Source organism: Oryx dammah, unplaced genomic scaffold (assembly GCF_014754425.2).
Source record: "Oryx dammah isolate SB20612 unplaced genomic scaffold, SCBI_Odam_1.1 HiC_scaffold_7, whole genome shotgun sequence".
In the NCBI taxonomy this organism is placed as follows: Eukaryota; Metazoa; Chordata; class Mammalia; order Artiodactyla; family Bovidae; genus Oryx; species Oryx dammah.
This window is the reverse complement of record NW_024070191.1, coordinates 17,104,801-17,114,498: the sequence shown is the minus strand read 5'-3', so window position 1 is coordinate 17,114,498 and position 9,698 is coordinate 17,104,801.

Sequence of the window (9,698 nt, the reverse complement as noted above, 5' to 3'; positions counted from 1 at the left end):
GAAATACTGAATTTGAGAAACTTGCTAGATTTGCAAGTGAAGATGGACTGCAGACCCTGGAACATGGGGAGGGGTTTAGAGTTTAGAAGCATATTCTAGGCTAGAGGTATAGATTTGGGAATATTAACCAGTTAAGTGATTGTTGAGGCCAAGTAAAAGTTTCAGGAGGCTAAAGAAAGAGCTCCAGTGAACATTTTTATTTAAAGAAAGAGTCAATAAGATCAGTAATATAGGAAGGGTCCAGAAAATATCAGTATAAGGTAGCTTGAAAGACATGATACTAGCCATTGGGGTTCCCTGGTGGCTCAGTGGTAAAGAATCCGCCTGCCAATTTTTGCCTATGCGGGAGACAGGGGTTCAATCCCTGGGTTGGGAAGATCCTCTGGAGAAGGAAATGGCAACCCACTCTAGTATTCTTGCCTGGGAAATCCCATGGACAGAAGAGCCTGATTGGCTACAGGCCATGGTGTCACAAAGAGTCAGACACAACTTAGTGACTAAACAACAACAAACTAGTCATCAGTGTTAAATGATTCCAGGAAGGTATGTGTTCTCTGGATTTACCAATTTGGATGTGACTAAACAAACACTTTGTTCAAGGAGAAGGCGATGGCAGCCCACTCCAGTACTCTTGCCTGGAAAATTCCATGGACAGAGGAGCCTGGTGGGCTGCAGTCCGTGGGGTTGCTAAGAGTCGGACACGACTGAGTGACTTCACTTTCACTTTTCACTTTCATGCATTGGAGGAGGAAATGGCAACCCACTCCAGTGTTCTTGCTTAGAAAATCCCAGGGACGGCGGAGCCTGGTGGGCTGCCATCTATGGGCTCACACAGAGTCAGACATGACTGAAGTGACTTAGCAGCAGCAAACACTCTTCAAAGCAGGTCCCCTCTTATGAGATGGTAACTAGCACATATATTTTCTTTCCATGCATCAGTTATAAAGTTAAATGTTTGTTTAAAGTTTTTAAACATGCATTTACCCTTCTTCACTGTGGTGTTTTCTAAAAAAATATATTCAACTAGTTCTCACTCCCTGGTGTGAAATAAAAGTTTTTTTTATAGTCTGAACTTTGATTTATCACTGACTACCAATGGTTGCAAAGAAAGTAGAACCTCTTAGAATAAAGTAGGACTGAGACAAATTATATAAATAGAATTTATCTGGAAACTGTGACAATAAGCATTTGGTCTTGGTTAGTTTGCATAAGCTACCCATTTTTCTTTTCCAGAATCTAGACTACAATTTCAGGCTTCCTTTCACCTCACCCAAAGTGACAAAATTGTGAGGTTTATTTCATCTTCATGGAGTTGAAGACTATGCCACATTCCTAATTCTACCCATGACATCCATTCAAGCTTGAATTGTTACTGTTCATTAGAATAGTTTTCAAATTTCTTCTTCAAAATATTCCTCAAATGGAAAAACCACCAAAAAGCTTTTACTCAACTCAACATGTATAAAACAACTCTTCTTCACATGTAGTGCGATGATACTCAAAGAATAAAACAAAAAATAACTCCATAATATATTCCCTATCATGTAAAATCTAAGGATTTTTTTCTTAGCTAGTGAAATTTCACTAGCTAATAATCACTACGGCTGATTATTTTCAAAGAATGCTGTTGCAGTTTTATATATACAAACATTAAGTAAAGATTTTTAAAAATAAAATGCTGGGAAAATATTGCTCTTAGTAGCTTAAAAAAAAGAAAAAGATGTGCTTTAAACACATCTTAACTCTAGGGGAGTCAAAAGATAACCAACCTTTGATCTGAGTGCCTGTATTTCAGGGGTGAGAACAAGAAGTTAATGGAAATTTTTTCATGCATTGAAGATGCATTTTGAAGCTGGGGTGAGGCACAGACAATGTGTAACTCTGTTTATGATACCTTGTGAGACTTAAGCACATGCCAAGCTACTTTGGGGCCTAACCATTCTCCAACTGACCCAAAATTGGAAGTTTAGAGAGGCTGTTTGGTATTTCACAAAGGGCATCCTAAGTGAAGTTTCTGCTGTGAGTTTCACGGTTAATTGTAGCAACAAAGAAATGAATGAAAGTAAAATAATACATTTGATCCAAATCAGAACACACCACACAATGGGGAAGAGAATCTTGGGTATTCGTGTTTCAATCCCCTGAAATTATGCTGGCATGATTCTGTCTATGAAGGTTGAGCTACAACTATTGTGGCCTGGACAAGCGCCCTGGCCCGAGACACCCCCCATTCCTACCCCTATTCCCATACCCCTACAGAGAACCCTGTTTCCACACCAGCACACCGACTCATCTCCAAGTTGGCCAACCAGTCTTACCTCTTTCAGTTAATTGCAAGCTTATTTGAAGTCTTCTTGGTCTTTTTCTTCCATAGTGACAGGACAGGGCCCTCTGTTTAATTCACAGTAAGGATCTCATATTTCTTTTCTAGGCATGCAGGACTGGGTCTCTCTGACAAGTTTGTGGGATTCCTTATATCAACCAGTTTACTTCTACTCGGGAAATGTGTGTAACTAGTTTAGACATACTGTTGTTAGGACGTTGTTAAACCTTTCATCCAGAGTACTTCTATTTTGTGTAACCAGGAGGATCATTGCCTTGTCGACACTATTTAAAAGCAAACAAACACCAACAAAACCCTAAAATACCATTGAGCTCTGACTGGAAATCAAATAGATGAAGGCAGATTAATCAAATTTCATTTATTCTATATAAAAACTGGTGAATTACTCTGAGGACACATAAAATGTAGCAGTTTTTACACATGTATACAAAATCCAATAAAGTATACCTGCATACAAAATCCAGAAATATTTTTTTAAAAAAGGTTGAAAGAGATTTGTTTCATTTATTTTCCCACCTTTCTTTATATTGCTAGATATTGTAAATAGAATAAATTTCAGCTGCACTGCTTTAGAACAAATAATCACCAGTTTTTCAAAAAAACATGAAGAGATTTGAAGTGAGAGAAAAGTTCGCTACAGGACTTTGGATAAAAGTCCTGCCTTGCAAAAGCTGCTCTCCCTAAGCAGTAGCCTGTGGGATATTAGGGTGACCAAAATTTTCCTGAAAAGTATCCTATTATCAGAAATTCCCCAAGTTTTAAAAATTAGTCTTTTTTAATTTAAAGCAATCTACAGCATAAAGAAAAACATGAAGAAGGAGGGGGAAAAAACCAACATAAAGTGCTGGAGTATTAGCTTTTTAAATTGTCCATTGAGGTTGTTTAATAGAAATGCGCCAGCTCATTTTTGAAGTTATTTAAGATGTTACATTAGTAGTGATATGTAGCAAATGTTTCATCCAACAAATTCTAAATAACTGTGAAAAGATTTAAGGAAGTGCCAACTGGATATTAGAGTGCTCTGTGGGTTATTTCATTTCCAATTTGTTATTTTTGTTCCAAAATAGTATTCAGTTCTCCCTACAGGTAAATAGAATGCATGAATAATTGCCTCTATATAATTCCAATTAATAGCTTTAAGCAAAGCCAAATTTACTAAAAATGTGCTGAAACTCAGCATTATATTGAACCAGAACTCAGAAACTAAAAGTGAAATATTTTTAGAGAGATCCTTTCTTCTATGAGAATTTTGCTGTATCAGTTCTCAAAACCAAGCTGTGCATATATTTTTTTCTAAAGCATAATAAAGAACAATTATTTCTAGCAAATATCAAGAGAGTATAAATACTAAAATGCATTTAATTTTTATATGTTCCTTATTCCTTGTATAAAGAGGAAATTACCAAATCCTCCTTTTGGTGGAAATACTTATTGCTTTCCTGCTAATATTCTCTCTTATGACAGTGGTGATTGCTGCATATTCTCTTGAATATTTGCACCAAGGTATTCCCAGTTACCTCTTTAATGTTCAGTAGATATAACTGTCTATATTATCCTCTGCTTGCTCATTTTAGCTATATCAATTCTATACTCAAGATAAGTTTATAGCCATCAACCATGTCTATAGAATTTCAAGGTATTCAGCTGAATTCATACCATGTGTCTTCACAAATTATAGCCTTCACCATAAACATTTTTCTATTTCTCTTTATTTATTTTCTGGCATAAACAAATTTTTTTGTGTTATATAAAGCAATAAAATTAGTATTTTATGGCTTACAAAACATTAATTTCTAGTTACACAGTTAGTCTATTTTTCTGATTTATTGTTCAGTCGCTAAGTTGTATCTGAACTCTTTGTGACCCCCTAGACTGAAGCACACCAGGCTTCCCTATCCTTCATTATCTCCCAAAGTTGGCTCAGACTAATGTCCATTGAGCCAGTGATGCCATCCAACCATCTCATCCTCTGTCATCCCCTTCTCCTCCTGCCTTCAGTCTTTCCCAGCATCAGAGTGTTTTCCAGTGAGTTAGTTCTTTGCATTAGGTGGCTAAAGTATTGGAGTTTCAGCTTCAGCATCAGTCCTTTCAAAGAATATTTAGGGTTGATTTCCTTTAGGATTGTTTGATTTGATCTCCTTGTTGACCAGGGGACTCTCAAGACTCTTCTCCAGCACCACAGTTGAAAAGCATTGATTCTTCAGAGCTCAGCTTTCTTTATGGTCTAATTCTCACATACTGTTCATGGGCTTCTAAGGGGACGACAGAGGATGAGATGGTTGGATGGCATCACCGACTCAATGGACATGAGTTTGAGCAAGCTCCGGGAGTTGGTGATGAACAGGGAAGCCTGGCATGCTACAGTCCATAGGGTTGCAAAGAGTCAGACATGACTGAGCGACTGAACTGATCTGAACTCTCACATGTGTACATTAGTACCGGAAAATCCATAGCTTTGATTGTATAGACCTTTGTTTGCAAAGTATTGTCTCTGCTTTTTAATACATTGTCTAGGTTCGTCAGAGCTATTCTTCCAAGGACAAGCATCTTTTAATTTCATAGCTGCAGTATCACTATTTGTGGTGATATTTTATTCATTCAGGACACTTGTATCAACCACCTACTTGAAGTAAAATACTAAGTGCTTGTCAGGAAATGGGTGAAAAAGACAACCTATGTCCTTATGGAACTTACTCATCATGGTAGATACAAATGTGCTACTATCTTTATAGTTTTGTAACAAATTCCATTAATGAGATATGTACTGTTGAACATGCTGAGTAAAGAAAACACCCCAGTTTTGTTTTGTTTTGTTTTAAGAGAATATATTTTTAGAATCAGTAATAACTTCTAAATACTTAAACTGAGAAATTCAAGCATACTTTTGTTTCTTTATCATAAGCTATCTTATTGACCTATCTAGCAATCCTTTAAAAAGCCTGGCTGAAAAAAAAAATCCCATTATGTGTCTATTGAGAATATTCCTGATTACATCAATGCTAGTTCTGGGAGAATTGTCTCATTAAATTACAGCAGGTTAAGTAACAGTTGATCCATAAAATGTTTAAATTATATTTTCTAAATCAGGATTTAAAAGATGTTATCTATATTTCCAGAGCGCCCCCCACAAGAATCCTTTGCCCACTTAAAGTATATTGGAAAGAAATTGTATAAAGTATAGCAGAAAAGAACACAGTTGTTGAATTGAGAGTAAACACCTACACATAAATGCCAGACCCATTCATTCCTTATGATGTTTTAATAAACAATTTCTATTACCCAGATGATATGAATTATTACTTTATTATCACAGATCAAATCATAAAAGAATAACTCTGAGAAGCACTGTGGGATTAAAGCCTTCCACACCTCTCCCCACACCTATCCATCCACACGTTATTCATGACCTCAGGCTGAGTATTCATAATAGATTGAAACACCACCCATGCACTAAACAAGTTGATTAAGCCATCCTTTTTTTTTCTTTTATCACTGTTCATGTTAAACCAACTCCAGCAAACACAGTAAGACTTATTGTAAATGTATATCACTTACAATAATACATATTTTATTTGTAAATGAAGTGTCCTAAACTTGAAATACTTTCCATCTTATTATTTAATAATGTGCAGCAGTAATTCTACTTGAAGTCTGAATTGCAATAAACATCATCAATTTTATAATACATTAAAGGAGAGTTCTCTTGGGTTTCAAAACCTCAGCACAATCTTATACAGTTACCAGTAAACCTTTTCAATTGGAAGAACAGTGAAATCACATTTAATGCTAAATCTGCATTTCACATTGATAAGAGATCACTTAAAAATAATCTCAATTCCTTCCTTACTGGAGAAGTAAGAGGGAACTTATATACAGGAAGACAAACAGAGAATGTTTAGACTAAAAATGATCATAGCTCAGGCTGACTGAAATTGCTGAAATGTTCTGAAAGCAGAATGGGAGGCCAGAAGACAGTTCTTTGGTTACCAGGATATGAAACTATTTTTTATCTTGAAGATAAAAGATGATTTAAAAATCTTCTGGTATCCTAGGCGTTCAAAGTAGAGACATAATACATATATCTAAACCTGTTTTAGATTATTCAGTCTATTATCAAAGGAACTTCAGGAATTAGGTCAGAAGTAGAAAAATAAGGGCATATGACTGCATCTGAGGAAAGAGTGCACAGGAAAAATAATCTGTTTCTCATTCTTTTCCCCTGGAGATGTTGACTTACAAAATTTCCATTTATGCTTACTTTGGATTTGGTATATATGTGTGTGCGCACATGTAAATGCAACTAATTCATAGTAGATAAATTTTAAAAAGTAGCAAAAAACTTTTATATCAGCAGAGTCTAACTGTAAAGCAATGGAAGTCCTCTTTTATACCTCTTCATTAATATCCTCTTAGGAAGACAAACTTATTTGGGCATGAGGAGGAGTCAGCAATATACCCATTCAACCAACACTTGAATGATGATTGTGTGCCTCTTATGACTGCTCAAGTAATTGACAGCCATCCATATAATCACCATCAGGGACTTAGGAAACTCTTCAGCTCCAGTGAATTCTTGTCATTAACAAAAACTGAACAACTTCAATAATATTGTAAGTTCAGTTCAGTCGCTCAGTTGTGTCCGACTCCACAACCCCATGGACTATAGCACACCAGGCCTCCCTGTCCATCCCAACTCCTGAAGCCTACTCAAACTCATGTCCATCACGTTAGTGATGCCATCCAACCATCTCATCCTCTGTCATCCCCTTCTCCTCCCACCTTCAATCTTTCTCAGCATCAGGGTCTTTTCCGATGAGTCAGCTCTTCACATCAGTTACCAAAGTATTGGAGTTTCAGCTTCAGCATCAGTCCTTCCAATGAACATTCAGGAATGATTTCCTTTAGGATGGACTAGCTGGATCTCCTTGCGGTCCAAGGGACTGTCAAGAGTCTTTTCCAACACCACAGTTCAAAAGCATCAATTCTTTGGCACTCGGCTTTCTTTATAGTCCAACTCTCACATCCATACATGACTATTGGAAAAACATAGCTTTGACTAGATGGACCTTTGTTGGTAAAGTAATGTCTCTGCTTTTTAATATGCTGTCTAGGTTCATCATAGCTTTTCTTCCATGGGGCAAGTGTCTTTTAATTTCATGGCTGCAGTCACCATCTGCACTGATTTTGGAGCCCCCAAAATAAAGTCTCTCACTGTTTCCATTGTTTCCCCACCTATTTGCTATGAAGTGATGGGACTGGATGCCATGATCGTTTTCTGAATGTTGACTTTTAAGCCATCTTTTTCACTCTTGTCTTTCATTTTCCTCAGGAGGCTCTTTAGTTCTTCACTTTCTGCCATAAGGGTCATGTCATCTGCATCTCTGAGGTTATTGATATTTCTCCGGCAGTCTTGATTCCAGCTTGTGCTTCATCCAGCCCAACATTTTACATGATGTACTCTACGTATAAGTTAAATAAGCAGGGTGACAATATACAGCCTTGACGTCCTCCTTTCCCAAGCTGGAACCCATCTGTTGTTCTATGTCCTGTTCTGTTGCTTCTTGACCTGCACACAGATTTCTCAGGAGGCAGGTCAGATGGTCTGGTATTCCCGTCTCTTTAAGAATGTGCAGTCAGTACTACTGACTGTCCCAGGTAGGTCTCTTAAGTGCTACGGAAAAGAAAGAAAATGAGGTCACTCAGTCATATCTGACTCTTTGCGACCCCATAGACTGTAGCCTGCCAGGCTCCTCTGTCCATGGGATTTTCCAGGCAAGAAGTCTAGAGTGGATTGCCATTTCCTTCTCCAGGGGATCTTCCTGACCCAGGGATCAAACCTGGCTCTCCTGCATGGAAGGCAGATTCTTAATCATGTGAGCCACCTGGGAAGCCCATTCATTATCCAAGGGAGATGCCAATACCTCAGTGCTCACTTAAGAAAGATTTTTCAGAGTAATAATAAACATGCTTTTAAACTACTATTTATTCTGTTCAAAAATCTTTAAAAATCATCTAAATATGGGACAGCATGTTCATTTTCATTCATCTCCCTTGGATATGAAATCTTCCTTAAGTGGACACTGAGTTTTAGGCAACTATGGCAGTCAAAATAATCACCCCTCCCAAAATGTCCACATCCTCTTCCCCAGAACTCACACTAGCTATCTTAACTGACCAAAAGGACTTTGAAGATGTGACTTTGAGATGCGAGATCATCCCGAATCAGCAGCATGCATCAGTGTAATCCAAGGGTGCTTATAAGGAAAGAGGGAGGCAGGGGAGGCCGAGAAAGGGATGCTATAACTGAGATTGATATGCAGAGATTGTCAGTTCAGTTCTGTTGCTCAGTCGTGTCCAACTCTTTGTGATCCCATGAACCACAGCACACCAGACCTCCCTGTCCATCACCAACTCCCAGAGTCCACCCAAACCCATGTCCATTGAGTCGATGATGCCATCCAACCATCTCATCTTCTGGCATCCCCTTCTCCTCCTGCCCTCAATCTTTCCCAGCATCACGGTCTTTTCAAATGAGTCAGCTCTTTGCATCAGGTGGCCAAAGTATTGGAGTTTCAGCTTCAACATCAGTCCTTCCAATGAACACCTAGGACTGAACTCCTTTAGGATGGACTGGTTGGATCTCCTTGCAGTCCAAGGGACTCTCAAGAGTCTTCTCCAACACCACAGTTCAAAAGCATCAATTCTTCAGCACTCAGCTTTCTTCACAGTCCAACTCTCACATCCATACATGACCACTGGAAAAACCATAGCCTTGACAAGACGGACCTTTGAAGACAAAGTGATGTCTCTGCTTTTTAATATGCTGTCTAAGTTGGTCATAACTTTCCTTCCAAGGAGTAAGCGTCTTTTAATTTCATGGCTGCAGTCACCATCTGCAGTGATTTTGGAGCCCAGAAAAATAAACTCAGGCACTGTTTCCACTGTTTCCCCATCTATTTCCCATGAAGTGATGGGACCAGATGCCATGATCTTAATTTTCTGAATGTTGAGATTGTGGGCAGCCTCTAAAAGCTGAAAAAAGCAAGATAATATCCTCTGCCAGAGCTTCCAGAAGAACACAGCTCTGAAGACCCACTTAGATATATGACCTCCACATTGGTAACATAATACATGTGATTCTTTAAAGCTACCGCATTTGTGGTCTTTGGTTACAGAAGCAATAGGAAACTCATACAACAGTGTAAAGCCATTTTTAATATTTTTAAATTTACATCTATCTATAAAGTAAGGAGAATACATAGTGTTTAGAGAGAATTTATAAGTATTTGTAGAGTATAAATAATATGATATTAAACATAGTTGACAAATGCTAACAATCCATTAAAAGGTAAAC